Consider the following 19,422-nt stretch of genomic DNA (forward strand, 5'->3'; position numbering starts at 1 on the left):
AAGAAAGAAAGAAAGAAAGAAAGAAAGAAAGAAAGAAAGAAAGAAAGGAAGGAAGGAAGGAAGGAAGGAAGGAAGGAAGGAAGGAAGGAAGGAAGGAAGGAAGGAAGGAAAGAAAGAAAGAAAGAAAGAAAGAAAGAAAGAAAGAAAGAAAGAAAGAAAGAAAGAGGGAGGGAAGGAAGGAAGGAAGGAAGGAAGGAAGGAAGGAAGGAAGGAAGGAAGGAAGGAAGGAAGGAAGGAAGGAAGGAGGAAGAAGGTAGGGAGAGAGGAAGGAAGGAATAATGGAGGGAGGAGGAATGAAGGAAGAAAGAGAAGAGGGGAGGGAGAGAGAATTAAGATTCCAAGGCTTTGAGGTAACTCTAAGACCATTCTATGAAACACCCAAGGTCGTCAGATCAGAGAATCAGAGTCAGAGCTAGGACGACCTCCGAAGCCACCAAGGCCAGCCCACTGATCTCACCAATGAGTTGCCTGAAGCCAGAAAGATTCCACGACTTACCCCAGATCACAATTTGACAGACGCAGACAAGCTATGAAAGAATCACAAGAAGGAAGAAGCTGAGGATCCAGTTGTGGGGAATCCAAGCTCAGCCCTGAGCCAGGGGCAACACTGACTCCCCTTCAGCCAGAAAAGTGCCCTTCGGGCCAGGCAGGCAAGGACAAGATGTTCTTATTTCACTTGTACAAACCTGCAAGCAAAAGAGCATCAGACTCTCCAGCTCCTAGAAGATCACAGCTTGGTGCGATGGTCAGGACCTGGCCTTGGAATCAGGAAGACCACAGAACCCTAGACCTAGACAGAAGGGCCTTCCAAGCCTGACCTCCTCATTTTACAGATGAGGAGACTGAGGACCAGGCACTGTGTGACTTTACCCATGATCACACCCCAAAGGCAGTCAGGGAGGTGAGGAGTCCTGGCACTGAGACTCCCTCTCCAGTGGTCTTCTCAAGGGTTCTTCACTGCTTGCTGACCTGGGCTCAAGCCCTACTTCAAACTCCTGTTCTAGCAGCACGACTCTGAGCAGATCACTTTGCCTCTGTGTCCTCATCTGTAAAACAATAATAACACTGCTATCTCTCTCCCAGGGTGATGGTGAGGACCGAGTGAGAATGTGTGTAAAGCACTCTGCAAACCTTAAAATACTCTGTAGCATAAACTATTATTATTATTTTATTCACATGTTCTTGTTCCCAATGTGCATCTGATGGAAAGTGAAACATTATAGAAACTTTCAAATAATGTGGGTTTCTTACTTAGCAAGAGAACAGTTTAACTTCATTATGAAAATTTGAAACCAAGCGCCAAGAAAAAAGATATTATTCTGAAAAAAAATCAGATTTATTGATAACAGCTACGTCAAAACTATCTCGAGGCTTCATTTATTAGATTATCACGTTTTGTAGTAACTCTGGAAGCCTCCAAAGCAAAGCCGAATTAGGGCTGCCTGACATGGCTTGCTCACGAAAGGGATCAGGAGTAGATGCCGGGATCTGGGCTTTCTATGGTCCCCACATTTATAATTTGATTTGCTAGTCTGTAATTCGTTAACAATGTTTATTTCTTCTGAGAAGGGAAGCTGCTTCCCCAGCTAATTTCTCCATTTTTAGCACCTGATCTCCATGTAAAATGCTTTAGTTCTGAACCACATCATGGGAAGAAAAGCCAGCCAGGTTGCAGTCAGAAATGCAATCTAATGTAAGATATTAGCTTCCCTTTATAAGCTCTTTTAGAAGAGCAAGAAATCGAATGATTTAAAAAGAATGGGACTTGCTTAATTGGCTCGAAGCTATCGAGTGAGAAATTCATCCGGAGGATGGACGGAAATAATGCCATCCTGGGGCCCAAAGAGTGGCGTCTTCGGAGATGTGCCCCTCTGTCTATTCCTGGCCATTAAAATACTGCTGCTCTTTCAACCGACTCTGGTTGCCTCCCCTGATCTGTTAAGACCTATTGCTGTCCCATCGTGTGCAAACGAACTCCAGAAGCTTTAGGGGGAAAAATGAATGGGAGCAAAGTACCCAGGAAATTGCTACATGGGGGAAAACTAAAGGCAGGCATCAGGGTTTGGTCAAAAGAACACAGGAATTGGAGTCAGAAGAACTGAGTTCAAATCCCAAGTCCCACAATCACTACCCATGTCACTTCCGGGAAAAGCTAAACCTTTCTGGACTTTCATTTCTTCCTATGTAAAATGAGGAACCTGGATCTCTAAGGTTCCTTCCAGGCTGGAGGGTAGGCAAATTACTTGACTTTCCTGGACCTCTATTTCCTCCAAGGTAAGGGGGCGGACTAACTGACCCCTAAAGCTTCATTCAGCTCGTACATTCTGCACTTCAGTGGGGCTCAGACCACCACAGGCAGAGCCAAGGAGGAGAGAGGTTCACAAAACCTGCTGCAGCCATTTCAGAACATTACTGGTCAGCTCAGCCGGCCTCAGCAGAAGTACAGCCCCCTGAAAGAGGCATGCAATGGTCAGACCACATGTGGCCTGGCTAGGGACTGCTGGGAAATCACAGCTGCAGACAGACCAGCCTGGTGGGCAGCAATGGGAGCGAGACTTTTTTTGAGTTAAGGTTTCGGGCAGGCCATGAATCAAAGAGGCCAGGTTCTGAAAATAGCAGCTGGGGCCACAGATCAAAGGACTGGCTTGATGTGCAAGCCAACCCACCATTAAAAAAAAGGCCTGCTGGACATGTCTGGATATTTTCAGTGACATCTACAGAGAAAAATCCCAATCAACTGTACCATCTTTTGATACAGCGAGAGCATCCTTATACCCTATGCAAAGTGTAGACCAGATTTATCCATTGGTTTTTCAATCTTGCCTCTGGTAACTTAGGGCTTTTTACCACTAGGGCCAAAATAATTCAATTCAATACGTATTTAGTTTTAGAAAGAGCACGGGAAGGAGCAGTATGGTGTGGTGGACGTTAAGAGGCAGACACTCAATTCCTGGTGTGGCCAATGGGTCAACTCTACGTCTTTGTTATTGATGGGGACAAAAGAAGGAAGAGACAGAGCTAAATACTCCTCCCAAGGGAAAAAAAAGAGCAGCAATACAAGATTTTCTTTTAAGCCTACCTTGGAATGAAAAAGGTCTGGGTTCAAGTTTTCCCTTTGACACACAGCAAATCATTTAACTTCCAATGGCCCCAGAAGCTTGGTAAGAATATGAAATGCAAACAAATTCCTAGTCTGTCTTAGTAGGTCTACATTATTGACAACTGGGTGTGTGGCACGGTGGCCTAGAGTCAGGAAGACCTAAGTTCAAGTCTGGCCTCAGACACTTCCTAGCTATGTGACCCTGGGCAAGTCACTTAACCCTATTTGCCTCCGTTTCCTCATCTGCAAAATGAGCTGAAGAAAGAAATGGCAAACCACTCCGGTATCTTTGCCAAGAAAACCCAAGTGGGGTCAAGAAGAGTTGGTCAAGACTGAAATAGCTCAACAACACTGGTGGAGGACGCACCCTCAAGGGGAGCCGCCTACACTTGTAAAATCAGGAGTCTGCTTTTCTACTACTCACCAAAAATATAGGTGCTGGAGAGACAACGAAATTTTTTTTAATTCCCTGACTTCCAAAGGTTTACATTCAACTGAATACAGAAAGACGGGCAAGGGGTTCCACATGGGAAGTGCAGGACTTTCCTTGCAGACCTTATCATGTACAAATCTCTCCACAATCCTTTGCCGCCTAGGGCTAAGAGGAGACACTAAGCCCCATAATGTATTCTTGCCCATTCTCCATTCTCAAATTTCTAAAACGTAAGCAATGGCTACCTTAAGAATCTCTCTGGAAGGGAAAGCCTTTATGCTTTTTCTGTGACTTTCAAATACCATTGGAGATATATAGAGAGAATACTCAATCCCAGCTCCAAAAATCAGTAAATAATACCAACTTGCATGATAAGCAAACAACTTGTAAAAATAACAAAAAAAAATAACTTGCCAAAGTAAAATAAAATAAAAGTCCATTTTCTTTTTGTAAAGTACTTGGGACAAACGACAGACTTACACCCAGGCTAACTCTCCAGAATAGCAACACGTTGGAAATGGAGTATCTGTCACTTATTTGAGTGTGCTGATCAGTAAATTCCTTCCATTTCCAGTGCTTTGAAGGACTAGAATTAATGAATCAATGAATGAATGAATGAATGAATTAAAAACATTGAGTAAATGCTTACTTAGCACTGTGCTAAACTTTGGGGGAACAAATAGAAAAAGTAAGACAGTCCCCACTACTAAGGAGCTCACAATTAATTGGTGGAGACAGGCTCTAAAACAAAGTTCAGTCTTATGGAAAGCCTTTCAATTTGAAGGGATCCATAGGAGACCGATGGCAGGGCCAGGGGTCCTTATGTTACCTAAGGAGATACAATGACGGTGCCTGGAGACCACAGGGCTGATGGGAAGGCCTGGTGATTCTCCATCTCTTCAGAAGGAGCGGAGTTGTTGATTTACATTTCATCTAAGCCCTGTGAGTGATTGAGGAGCCGGAGGGAAGGGAGAAGATACATTCCGTGGCGGTAGTCCTTCCCACCCCAGGCCATCCAGAATGAGCTCTGAGATGCCCCTGAACCAATAAAATTGATAGAACAGGATCTCAGGTTTAGACAAGACCTCAGGAGCCATCAAGTCCAAGCACCTCCAAATAAGAATGCCTGATAATGACTTAACAAACAACTGGTCATCCATCCTCTGCTTGAAAACACTGAGTTAGACGATCCACTCCCACTAAAGCAGCCCAGATCCACCTTGAGGGAGTTCCGATTTGGGGCGAGCTTTTCTTATCCTAATCCAAGATTTGACTCTCTGCTACTGCCTCCCTTATTCCTCATACTGTCCTCTGGGGCTGAGTAGAACAAATCTACACTCTCCTTCCTCATGATCACCCTTCAGACACCTGAAGACAGTATCATAACCCACACCACCATCCTTCATCTTTACTCCGGGTGACATAGCTCCATTTCTTTCATCAGTTCTCCTAGGTCATGACCTTAAGGCCTTCACCATCATGGTCACCCTCCTTTAGTAGCATGTATAGAAGGCCCTTACCTAGCCCTATCCTCTTGGATGCTGTCTTCAAAGACTTGAATGAAGGCCTAGACAACATGCTCACAATTCTTAGATGACTCAAAGCTGAGGGTAGACCAATAAATTGTATAACAAAGTCAGGATCTGACTTAACAGTAATTCAGAAGACCAGAGTTGACAAGGAGCCAAACATGGGGCAAGATGTCAATAGAGGTGATGGTCTTGGAGACTACATTAAGGGAAGGATAATGTTTCCAGGAGGTGATAATTCCACTCTGCTCTGGAGTTCTCAGTCCACATCTGTGACATTACATTTAACATGGGCTCTACATTTAAGAGAGCTATTGACAAATTTCATCATCTATAGGAGGGCAAGGATGCCAAAGGATAGGGGAGCATTTTCATGTGAAGAATAGACTAAAGTAAGAGGATGTTGAGCTTGGAGAAAAGGACAATTAGAAGGACATGAGAACAATCTTCTAGGTCATGACCTTCATTCAAAGGGTTGTCATAGAATTTACACCTACAGTAGCTCCATGAGACAGAAGGAGGATCAATGGAAGGCCAGGTTCAGGACTTGATGTATTTTTAAAAATAATAATAATTTGAACTCTTCAAAATGGAATGAGTTACTTCTACAATGTTAACAGTGTTTGGCACATGTTCAATTGTTTCAGCTGTGTCTGATATTTCGTGACCCCATTCAGGGTTTTCTTGGCAAAGATACTATAGTGGTTTGCCATTTCCTTCTCCAGCTCATTTCTCACATGAGGAAATTGAGGCAAACAGGGTGAAGTGACTTGCCCAAGGTCATATACCTAGTAAGCATCTCAGGTTGGATTTGAACTCAGGTCTTCCCCTGACTTCAGGCTTGGTGCTCTATCTACTGTGTCACCTAGCTGGCACATCATAAGAGCTTAATAAATGCTTTTCATTCATTCATTCATTTGAGCTGGTAAGGATGCTATACTAGGGATTTCTGGAGAAGCCAGGAAGTTGAACAAAATGCCCTCCAAAACTGACGTTTGGTCTTTGCAAACATTCCTGACAAATGGTGACTCAAGACCTCCTATGAAAGATAGCTCAGTCACTACCTCTTGAAATAATCCACTGTATTTTGGACTAACTCTAAGGGAAACAACTAAGAAAGATTTAAGAGCCATGATCAAGGCAATGACCAATCATGACTCCAGAAGACTGATGACTAGAGGTAGAGAATGAGACATTTTCAGGTATGACAATCTGCTTGATTTTATATATTTATTACAGGACAAAGTTTTTACGGAGGAAAGGCATGGGCAGGAGTTGAGGGTTGGGATACTAATAGAAAAGAAAGGTAAAAAGAAAAAAGTTCATTATTGATTCACAAAAATTGAACAGAAAAGAATAGATTTTCATAAGGGAGGGAGAGGAACACAGACAAGGGAAGTATCGGATATGCTCTCTATTGTTTTTAATAGAAATGGGTACCATATTTTGTCAAAAAGCCTTTCTGTACCTATTGAAATAATCATATGTTTTCTGTTGGGTTTGCTATTGATATGGTCAATTATGCTCATCCTAATAGTGAACCAGCCCTGCATTCCTGATACAAACCCCACCTAGTCATAGTGTGTGATCTTTATGATATATTGCTGTAATATCCTTATTAGTATTTTGTTTAAAATGTTTGCATCAAAATTCATCAGGAAAATTGTGCTATAGTTTCCTTTTCCTGTTGTAGCTTTTCCTGGTTTAGGTATCAGCACTATATTTGTGGCATAAAAAGAATTTGGTAGAACTCCTTTGCCCATTTTCCCAAATAGTTTATATAGCATTGGAATTAATTGTTTTTTAAATATTTGGTATAATCCACTTATGAATACATCTGGCCCTGGGGATTTTTTTCTTAGGGAGTTCATTGATTGCTTGTTCAATTTCTTTCCTAAGATGGGGTTATTCAAGTATTCTATTTCCTCTTCTAATAATATGAGCAATTTATATGTTTGTAAATATTTATACATTTCACTTAGATTGTCAAATTTATTGGTATATAATTGGGCAAAATAGCCCCTAATAATTATTTTAATTTTCCCTTCATTAGTGGTGAATTCACCTTTTTCTTTTCTGATATTAGTGACTTGGTTTTCTACTTTCTTTTTTTAAATCAAATTAATCAATGGATTATTGATTTTATTGGGTTTTCCAAAATAACAGTTCCTAATTTTATTTGTTAGTTCAATGACTTTCTTACTTTAAATTTTATTAATCTCTCCTTTGATTTTCAGGATTTCCAATTTGGTGTTTAATGGGGGGGCAGTTAATTTTTTCCTTTTCTACTCTTTTTTTAATTGCATACCTAATTTGTTGACCTGCCCTTTCTCTATTTTATTTATATAAGTGTTTAGAGATATAAATTGTCCACCACCTACTGTTTTGACTGCATCCCATAAATTTTGGTTTATTGTCTCATTGTTGCCATTCTCTTTAATGAAATTATTGATTGTTTTTATGATTTGTTCTTTGACCCACTCAGACATTAAGATTACATTATCTAGTTTCCAACTAATTGGTAATCTATATTTCCATGGTCCTTTACTGAATATGATTTTGCCGCATTATGATCTGAAAAGGATGCATTTAATATTTTTGCTTTTTTTGCATTTGGCTGTGTGGGTTTTATGTCCTAATAACATGGACAATTTTTGTTAAGTACCATGTACCACTGAGAAAAGGGGATATTTCTTTCTATTCCCCTTCAATTGTCTCCAGAGAGCTATCATTCAACTTTTCTAAAATTCTATTGACCTCCATAATTTCTTGTTTTCTTTTTGTTAGATTTATATGGTTCTGAAAGGGATAATTGAGGTCCCCACTAGCATATAGTTGTAGTGCCAACATGATATTCACAGTACCTATGGTGGCTGTGAATATGCTGGTGTAATTCTGAATTGCAAAATATAGAAGACTCTCCACATGAACGACAGAACCAAAATATTTATTCAAACACCAGAAAGCCAAATAAATCATAACAACAAAGAAATCTATACACAATAACACTGCAGTGGGTACCGCCATCCCCAAGTCTTCTCTCTGCTAGGGACTTCCCACAAACATTCACAACTCTCTGCCTGCTTCCTCTCTCTCCCTCAGCTCTAACTACTCTGACCAACTTCCTCTGGATATGAGCCTATTAATGGATGAGAAAGATCTTCCCATTAAGCAAAAATACATTAACAATAAAATAGTTTTACCATTTCATTCTGTAAACTCATTTCACTTCTCCTTTAAAAATCTGGATGCTACGCCATTTGGCGCAAATATGTTTAGTATTGATATTTTTTTATTGTCTATAGTACCTTTTAATGAGATGTAGTTTCTTTCCTTATCTCTTAATTAAAATCTATTTTTGCTTTTGCTTTGTCTGAGATCATGATTGCTTCCTCTGCTTTTTTTTTTAACTTCAGCTGAAGCATAATAGATTCTGCTCCAGCCCCTTACCTTTACTCTGTGCGTGTGTCTCTCTTTTTCAAAAGTGTTCTTGTAAACAACATATTGCAGGATTCAGGTTTTTGATCTACTGTGCTATCTGCTTCCATTTTATGCATGAATTCATCCTATTCATATTCACAGTTATGATTACTGTGTATTTTCTTTCATCCTATTTTCCTTTGTTTATTCTTCTCTCTCTCCTTTCACTCTCTCCCTCCCCCAATTTACCCTCCCTTTTCTCAGTCCTCCCTACTTTCTTATCCTCCTCCCCTCCAACTTCCCTATAGGGTAAGATAGGTTTCTACATCCAACTAAATATGTATTTTGTTCCCTCTTTGAGCCATTTCTAATGAGAGTACAGTTCAAGGACTGCCTGCCACCCTCCCTAACTTCCTCTCCATTGTACTAGCTCTTTCATGCATCTTTTATGTGAGATAATTTACTCCATTCTACCTCTCCCTTCCCCCTTCTCCTACTGCAGCCCTCTTTTTCACTCCTTTTATTTTGTTTTGTTTTTTGGATATCATTCCATTATAGTCAACTTACATCCACAACCTCTGTCTATGTATACTCCTTCTAACTGCCCTAATAGTGACAAAGTTCTTAAGAGTTATAAGTAACATCTTCCTGTGTAGGGATGTTAACAGTTTAACTATTGAATCCCTTGTTTACCTTTCATGTTTACCTTTTTATGTTTTTCTTGAGTCTTATGCCTGAAAACCATATTTTTTGTTTAGCTCTGGTCTTTTCATCAGGAATCCTTAAAAGTCCTCTATTTCACTAAATATCCATTTTCCCCTGAAGGATTTTATTCAGTATAGATTATTCTTTGCTTTAATCCTAGCTCCTCTGCCTTCCAGAATGTCACATTGTAAGACTTTCAATCTTGTAATGTAGAATTTGCTTAATACTATGTAATATTGGGGCGGCCAGGTAGCACAGCGAGTAAGAGCACCAGCCCCAGTGTCGGGATGACCTGGGGATCAAATCTGGGCTCAGACACTTAGCATCCACCCAGAAACACCTGGCTGTGTAACCTTGAGCAAGTTACTTAACTCCAATTGCTTAGGGGCGACCAGGTAGCACAGCGAGTAAGAGCACCGGCCCCAGTGTCGGGATGACCTGGGGATCGAATCTGGGCTCAGATACTTAGCACCACACCCAGAAATAACTGGCCATGTAACCTTGAGCAAGCTACTTAACCCCAATTGCTTTTTTAAAAAATGCTATGTAATATTGACTGTGGCTCCATGATATTTGAATTTTTTCTTTCTAATTGTTTGTAGTATTTTCTCCTTGGCCTGGGACTTCTGGAATTAGGCTATAATATTCTTGAAAGTTTTAATTTTGGGATCTCTTTCAGTAAGTGATGGGTAGATTCTTTCCATTTATATTTTACCCTCTTTTTCTAGGCTATCAGGCCAGTTTTCCTTGGTAATTTCTTGAAAGATGATGTCTAAGCTCTTTTTTAAATCATGGCTTTCAGGTGGCCTGAGAATCTGAATTATCTGTCCTTGATATATTTTCCAGGCCAGTTGGTTTTGTTTTGTTTTCTTTTCTTTTCTTTTTGGAAGGCAATTGGGGCTGACTTGCCCAAAGTCACACGGCTAGTAATTGTGTCAAGTGTCTGAGGCTGGATTTGAACTCAGGTCCTCCTGACTCCAGGGCCCCTGCTCTATTCACTGTGCCACCTAGCCTCCCCCTCAGTTGTTTTTCTAATGAGATACTTCACATCCTCTTCTTTTTTCCATTCTTTTGGATTTTATTATTCATGATGTCTCATGGGGTCATTAGCTTCTGCTTACCCAATTCTAATTTTTAAGGAATTATTTTCTTCAGTGAGCTTTTGTACCTCATTTTCCATTTGGCCAAATTTACTTCTTAAGGAGTTGTTTTCTTCAGTGAATTTATGTATCTTTTTTCCATTTGGCCAATTCTACTGAAGGAGCTCTTTTCTTCAATGAATTTTTGTACATCTCTCTATTTTTTGTACTTCCTTTACCAATCTGTTGACTTTTCTCATGATTCTCTTGCACCACTTACATTTCTTTTTTCTTCTATTTCTCTTATTTGGTTTTTAAAAAACTTTTTAAGCTCTTCTAGGAATTCTTTTTGGGCCTGAAATCAATTCACATTTCTCTTTGAGGCTACACATAGAGCTGTTTTGACATTGTTGTCGTTTTCTGAGTTTGTGTTTTGATATTCCCTGTCACCAGAGTAACTTTCTATGGTAAGGTTCTTTTTTGTTGTTTTTTGCTCATTTTCCAAGTCTGTTTCTTGTCTCTGCTTCTGTTTTTGTGCTACTCTTTCAGAGTTAATTCTAGGGACATTTTTAGTTCTTCCATGGTGGTATGTTCTAAAGAGAGGTGTTGTCACTGGTCTCCTTGTCATGCTCTGCTCTGTGAGTGACCACAAGCACTCTTTTCCTCCTTAGAGCTGTGACTAGGATCCCCACTCTCCCACAGCTTCATGCTCTACTGTGCTAGTGCTCTCTTCCTTACTCTGGGACTGTGACTCAAGTATGGGGCTCAGATCCTCATTTTGATAATGCGATGGAGTCCTGAATCCAGTGCTAGAGAAGGATCCCCTATAGTCTCCTTCTGACCAGTTCTCCAACCCCATTGCCATCTGTGGGCTCAGAGTTCTGGGCTTATTGATGCTGATTCAGTTGCCCCCAAGAGCTGCAGTGGCTTGCTGTGGTGTGGGGCCTCTATGACAGGCCATCTGAACTGGATTGCATTCCATTGTCACCTCCGTGAGATAGACCTTTCCTGATGACCTTCTTAGTTGTCTTGGGCTAGAGAATTATTTCACTCTGTCTTTTTGTTGATTCTGCCAGTCCAGAATTCGTTTTGAGGCATTATTTTAAAATTGTTTGGAAGGAAACTTGGGAGAATCCAAACAAGTTCCTGCCATACTCCTCCATCTTAGCATCACCCACCTGTGAAAAACCATTTGATCTGGAGTGACTATATATGAGAATCCTGTTTGAATGGTCAAAAGAAACTTGGCCAAGGCCCAGGAGTCATCTACAAATTATCAAGCTAGAGAACCATAATTGGGGGAAGAGATTAAAGCCAGCACTGGTCTCCTGCACTTCCCTCAAGAGGAACCAACATCTGGGGCTAAAGCAGAGACCTTAGAATTGCCTTGGATAGGTCTCCTTCCCCACCACCCTTGGCCAGAGAAGAAGTTTTTGAGCCTTGAAGGGACTGGAGGGTTATGAGTTCAACCCATCTTTCCTTCAGAGTCCTCGTTACATTCCCAGACCAGCTATCGGCTGTATCTTCATTGGGAGTCAAGGGAAAATGGATGCAGGTTCACCATGTTTTAAGGGAATTTCTTGAGCAGCCCATTAATGGGAGAAGGTGATTTATGACAACTAGCAGATGAATTACTCCTTTGAAGCATGTGCTGCCTAATCTTCAACCCTATTATCCTTCAATTCTATATGGACTTGTGGGAGAAAATGATATAGATTTCTGAAGGGATATTTTACCAAGTATTCTTCAATGTTACCTCAGTAAATACCGATTTCTAAAAATTCCTTGAAGCCAAGTAACCAAAAGATGCTCAACTGATAATCTTTCAGAGAAAGCACATTAGTGGAGGCTTGAACCAATGGCATTCCACTGTCACCTCTGAAACCTTGGGTCACCCTTTGAACTCTGGGGGGGAAATATAGCCTTGCTTCAGGACCTGAGACTCATTTGTGATGGTGATGGTTGGGATAAGGATCCTCAGAATTCATGTGGCTTACACACAGGTAAGTAGAAGATCATTTAAGAGATGGGGGAGGGGAAAGCACCAACTACTGCAGGGAACAAGAAGACTTCCCAAGGGATATGTCATCTGATTTAAACCTTGAAAGAAACTAAAAATTTTAACAGGCAGGAGTGAGGAAGGAGAAATTTTCGGGCATAGGGAACAGCACTGTGAAATGATGCAACAGGAAGACAGGGAGTCATGTCTGGGGAATGGTAGGTGGGCCAGTTTGATGGGAATACTGAGTATATGAGGGGGAGTCATGTGAAATCAGTCTGGGAAGGTGAGTTGGACCCAGAAGGACAAGGCCAAGTTGAAGAATTTGTTTATCCTAAAAGTATAGACACATAATTTAACTTTAGTCTTATAGTGGGAGCTTTGCCAGCTAGGTCAGCCCCACATAAGCAGGGTTTGTGACCCTCTTGCACAGCCTCCAAAAATCCAATATTACCAGCATTGTCTAAAAAGGCATCAGAGAAAAATCCAATCTAATGACAAGTCAAAATTGTAACCAAGTTTCAAAGCTTACTTTTTTTCGTCCACAAACATTTCAACCAAAGTTTTAGAGCGATAAAGTCAGTATGTCTATCAATAGAATATCATTCATTTTAGCTTATCTAGATTTTAAATGACTCTCACCCAGAAGTATTTTCCCTTTTCCCAAAGGGTAAAGCAAATTTTAATAGAGCTTTGACAAAAAGGGTAAAAGCAAAATCAAAAGGGGCATTTGGGTGAACAAATAGAAGCTTCTTCCACTTGGGAGAAGAATTATTTTTGTTTTACTTTTTCAGGCTTAATACAGAAACTTTTAAGAAAATCTGTCCCTAAATTAGTATTTATAAGAGAGAGAGAGAGGGGAGAGAGAGAGAGAGAGAGAGAGAGAGAGAGAGATCCTAAACATTTTTATTGTGGGAAAAAAGTTCTGCTAACCTAAAACAGTTGTAGTCATTCTGTAATTCCTTTTAGAAAGAATAACTGAAGACAAATAGTCTAATTCAATGCAGCTGAAATTTCATTTACTAACTAACCACACTAATGAGCCTCTGCCCTGGGACTACTAATTAGATTCACTTTATTTCTGTCACTGAAATTAATTTCCTTGCTTTAACTTCTAGACCTGGGTTGATGTTTTCTGGCTATTTTTTAAGCTGGGAAAACTGAAATCATTGAAAGATTTCAACAGTTTACGCTGGTCCTGATTCTCCTAACCATGGTATACTTCATGTTCGTGACCTCTTTCACAAAACTCAGTTTTGCAATAGCATGAAGCCGGTATGCATGCTTGCAAACATGAATACACACATATGTGACAGTACATTTATTATCAAGGTAGTTAATAAATCCCTCTACAAAATTGTTGCTAATACTATATTTGTTCTTTATTTGTGGAAAATGTTAGAGGAAGTATAAGATTAAATTTCTCAAATGCGTTAAGCTGAACCCAGAAAACCAAAATTGTATTCAAAGAGTTTTCGGAGGCTCAGTTTTCTTCTACATTTCCTCCCATTTACAAGTCTACAATTAAAAATAACATGCCTTTTGGTTTTCAATATATTAGTATTTTGCTCAGATTCTGCCCTTAAGAGTAAAACTAGATGCCATGTATATTAAGTTTATTTTATTTTTATTTATTTATTTTATTTTATTTTACCTTCAAGGGTCGTATGTATAAAGATAAAGGGAGCCGTCTCAGACGTAAGAATAGTTGACATGGAAAGGATTCACATAGATGATGACCATTGCCCCTGCTGCTGTTTCCAGAGGAGCTACTGTGGATAAATTAGGCCCTTTTATAGAACTGAAGCCAGGAAGGGGAGAAACAAAAGGAAGGGAGAAAGAGATGTAAGGACAGTGGGAGACAAGGCTTTGCCTCGGGGCCCCAAAGCTGTGAGGGCTCTGACAACATTTACAATCCTGAAATAAAAAAGAAACAGCTGAGCTTAGTGTCTAGGTAGCAAGAATAATCAGGTGAAATGGGAAACTACCACATGACCCATCCACATTTCCTTGGCATGGCCACCAGCACCACTGCCATTGGTTGTCTCCCTCTTTTTCTGCTTGTGGAAATTGCCCCAGATCACCAAGTCCTAAGGACAATTTTTACTCAAACAGAGGAAGAAAAAAGCACTATTTTGGAATATGGGAGAAGCCATAGTGGGGATGAGGAAAGGAGACTAAAAAGGAAACTCACAATGCAGCCATAATAAATTATTGACTTCTTAAATATTTTACCAAAGCAGACGGGTACATAGGCGAGTATTAGGGATCCATACTGCTGAAGAATCAAAACTGCAAATCACTCAAAGGTCAAAGGAGAGATGCATGGTGGCCATAAATACTGGACAGGATATTAACAATGAAGAATTACATACTAGAGAGGGTGTGAAAGCTATCATCAAAGAAACTATTAAAAGGAAAAGGAAGTAGGATGGTCACATAGCAAGAATGAGCATTAACTGAGACATTTCCCCACTGGTATGCATAGGATGCCAAGAGACTTAGATGAAGGCCCCTAGAAGGTTGGGCTGACCCCCATGGAAGATTAACATCGTTAATTAATATGGTCTGTTCTAGGCTCTTCCCATAAAAGGAATGGCTACAACAGAAAGTCTCTCTGTGCTCAGTGGAATGATGAAGGCTCACAGGTGCCAAAAGGAGAGAAGACATCTTGTATAGGTCACAGGAAGAAAAGCCATGATGAGTCTTGATTCTCTGCTTCAAGAGGCCATGTGTTGAACAATATGGAATAAGTATTTATAGAAGACCCACTATGTGCCAATTATGACTCACAACTCTGCAAGGCAGGTGCTATTATCCCCCTTTTACAGTTGAGGAGACAAAGGCAAACAGAGGTCAAGTTACTTGCCCAGTCGCAACAGCTAGAAAGTGTCGGAGGTCACATTTGAACTCAGTTCTTCAAGACCATCCACCTGGACACATAGCTGACTCTTATAAGGAGTGTGTCTTCTCCCAAGACAAGTATCAAAAATGCAATGGAGGGCCTCCTGAAACTTGTTAAACACTTATGACCAACACTTACTGCTAGAGTTTAATGTAGGAACAAGCAATGCCTAAAAATAATGCCTTAGAAGAAACCCAAGAAGTTCCTACAGAAACTGTGAAATTCTAGACAAGGAACCAAAGACCCTCAGATCACATGTGACATTTTATCACTGTTGCTGATTGAAGTTAGAAGTCTTCAGAAGAAGGTTTTATGGGAAGAAAACCAGGAGACAGAATAAGACAATGGAGAGTAGACCAGACTTGGAACCAAGAAACCTGGGTTGGAGTTCAGGATCAACAACTCACTAGTCATGCAAACCTGGGCAAGTCATTTAACCTAAGCATCAGTTTCCTCATTAGTAGTAATGGAATTTTAGGAAGAAATTGCTTTATAAATTATGAAGGACTGCCTCAATGTAAGCTATCATTCTTAAGAAGATATCAGTGATGGAGATCTGGATTTCTGGACCAGGTAAGGGATGGAACACTTTGAACAAGTGCTAGGTGGGATCTACTTCCCTGAAGATTTTTTTTTAAAGCAATCAGGGTTAAGTAACTTGGTCAAGGTTACATGGACAGTTATTTCTGGGTGTGGCGCTGAGTATCTGAGCCCGGATTTGATCCAGGTCATCCCAACACTGGAGCCGGGGCTCTTACTCGCTGAGCCACCTGGCCGCCTCTAAGCAATTGGGGTTAAGTAACTTGCTCAAGGTTACACGACCAGGTGTTTCTGGGTGGGTGCTAAGTGTCTGAGCCTGGATTCGATCACAGGTCATCCCAACTCTGGGGCCAGTGCTCTTACTCGCTGTGCTACCTGGCTGCCGCCCCCCCCCCCGAAGATTTTTAAATCTCATCAAAGGATTTTTCACTTAAACATAGAGGCAAAGGAGGGAAACTGCCCATATATGCAAACTGCCAGATGTAATGGAAAATTGTAGGTACAACACAGGATGAAGAACATCATTAATGTCACCTGTGTTTATATCATAAGAATTTCACTGATGAGAATATCCCATTCCTCTTGGGCTGACAATTCCTGTAGGATTTCAAGCCATGGCATTCTGAGTTTTCTATTCTTGGAAACGTTTAAAAGCTACTCTCTTAAAAACAATGGTATTTGCCAGCAATGTCTGATGACGCCCTCCTTATCTCACATAAACTCCAAGATGATGCAATTACTTCCTCCTTATATTCCTTCTATTTTTTTTTTTTACTTTATCAAGCAGTCCATCCTTATTGGTCTAAAGGAGATCTAGAATAAGGATTCTCCTTGATGCTTCTGCCATGTTGTGAAGGATGAAATTGTCATCAAGGAGAGTCATGAATTAAACAGCTTCTCTGCTCTAATACATATGAAAAGGTGAATCGTGCCATCACCACTGTATCCTACTTTCATTCCAGCTCGGAGCTCTTTTTCTAAAACCCATCCTCCATTTCCTCCTTCTGGCTAGGTGGTTTGTAGGTTCTTCCCACAACACCGTATTGATTCTTTTTCTCCTTCTATCCATCCAAAAGCCCTCCACCTCGTTTCCTGGCCCTGTTTCCTGGATCCTGTTCAGCATGTAACTTGCTGATACATAGCACTGCTCTACTACAGTCCCTTTATTTAATCTCTTATTTTTAAATCAACTGCTTTTCATATCTATCTCACAGTCATCCAATCTTGGGAAGGGGGATGGGGAGGGAACAAGCATTTATTTAGTACCTACTATGGGCTAGGCACTGTGCTAAGCACTTAATGAATGTTTCATTTGATTCTCACAATAACCTTGGGATGTAGGTGCTACTATGACCCACATTTTACAAGGCAAACAGGGGTTAAATGCCTTGACCAGAGTTATATAGCCACAAGTGGTAAGTGTCTGAAGCTGGTTTTTAAGATCTCAGTTTGATGAAAATGCCTTTGATTCCTGGGAAGAAAAATTGTCCTAATCTGTAAAAATGAGAGAATTCGAATCAATGGCTTCTTACAGCCCCTCTAGCTCTATAGCTCTGAGGCTATAATTCTAGAATACATTGAATGAGAATTTTAAGATCCCCATAACAATTCCCTCTTTAGACTACATACTGCAAAATTATATTAAGACACTACTTTGTTTCAAAGTTCTTGGTCTAATCTAAATGTAATATTTATCATTCTTTCTTGAACTGTCAATTCTGAAACAATGACCTCTACTGAAATCATGTTAAATATTTTTATGAAAAACCAAATTCTAAAGAAAGAGCTCTAGTCAATTCAGAAAGGAATCCTCCCTGAAATTGATTAGAACAATGATCAAACTAAGAGCAAAGACATCTTTTAATTAATTCAATTAATAGAAGTATCTCTTGAGTTCACCTTTGATCACATTGAAAGGCTAATTCTTAGAGGGCATAAGTAAAGAGAGATTGAATAATTTCAGGTAAGTAATTCTCCAGAGTGTGACAAAAGACAAATTATTATGGTTCTTCAGCAACTGTCACCTAAACTTTGAATTCCTATTTAATCTCAACAATATAATTTGGCTTTGTCTTTGAACCCTATAAATTGTAAGTAGAAAAGGGACTTGAGTCAGAAAGATTTTCAAAAGCAAAATGGAGCTCTTTCCCTTTGCATCACTTTGATTCTTCTTTCCTTCCTTTCTTTCATTCTCTCTTTTTCTCTCCTCCCCACCCCTGAGATACTTAGAATTTAGATAATTAATTTGTTCTGAAAGAGCAAAGTACTGAATTCTTCATCCATAACAGAATAAAAGGAATGGTGTCTACACACTTAGAAAGTAAGATCATTACTTAAACCTTCACCAGAAACAATCCCACTATCCCCTGGAACCTCATGTGTGTAAGGAAAGAGTGCCTCCAACATAGAAGGGGTTGTTTTTGTAACTACTATTCTTCCTATAACTTTTTGGCAAATAACTTTACTAAAAACTAAAAGAGTTCTACTGGCTTATTAATAAGAAGGACACCACATAGGGTCATGTGAGCTACAGCATTAAAAACTCTAATATATCTATGTGTATAGGACCTTTCTTTCTACCTTTGACCTCATTGGAGAATATGCCAAGGAATAGAATCTCTGAATCAAAATATATTTCATATAAAAAATAATTTCCATAATCTTTTTTTAGCATAATTCCAAATCACTTTCCAAAACAAATGGATCAATTCACAGTCCTACAGACAATGTATGAGTATACCTCTGTCTCTCTATAGTATCCCCAACACTGACTGGTTCCATTTTTTATCATCGTTGCTAATTTGCTAACTGTAAGGTGAAATCTAAGAATTGTTTTGAATTGCATTTCTCATATTAGCAACTTTCATGTGGACAGTTTGCAATTCTTTAGAGAAACTTGTGTAAAAAAAATCTTTAGTCCATTTATCCACTAGAAATGGCTGCTAGTGACTAATTAGAGTTGACTTAGTGGCCTTGGATACAAATCTTTTCCCCTAAATTGATAGATTCTCTTATCTTGTTGCATTAATTTTATTCATATAAGAGATTTTCAATTTCATATAACCAAAAGTATATATTTTATCTTTTGTGATCACTTTTGTCCTTTGTTTGATTAATTAGCCATAGCTTTCAGGAACCTGATCTGGTTTATAACAGTATCTTAGTGACACAAAGCAGTGTCAAGGATTGGGGTATTGTCAAACAAATTCTGTTACACGAATGAAGTGGAATACTGTTGCAATGTAAGATATGAAAAAATATAAAGGATTCAGAAAAACATTGGAAGACCTACATGAACTGATGCAAAGTGAAGTAAGTAAATACAAAAGAACAATTTCTACAATGACCACAATGATATAAAGGAAAACAACAATGCATGACATCAGAGCTTTGGCCCACATATAGGGTCATATATAACTAATCATGACATCAAAAGACATACCTCTCTCCTCTTGGAAGGGAGGTAGGAGATTAAAGGTACAGTATGGGAAATATTTTGTCAGAGACAGTCAATAGGTTGACTTGTTTTGCTTAATTATACCTCTTGATTAAAACAAGGGGATCTATTTTGGAGGAGAAATAACTCAATGGGAAGTAACAACTATATGAAAAAGAGCATCCATTTGCCTTTTAAAAAAGATTTTTTAAAGTAGATTACAAAAAAAGGGTAAACATAAGCTCCATGTGGATCATTCAAAATCAATAAAATAGG

The sequence above is a fragment of the Petaurus breviceps genome, unplaced genomic scaffold, assembly GCF_028583685.1.
Source record: "Petaurus breviceps papuanus isolate PSGF00001 unplaced genomic scaffold, PetGlider_PUasm1.0 173, whole genome shotgun sequence".
In the NCBI taxonomy this organism is placed as follows: Eukaryota; Metazoa; Chordata; class Mammalia; order Diprotodontia; family Petauridae; genus Petaurus; species Petaurus breviceps.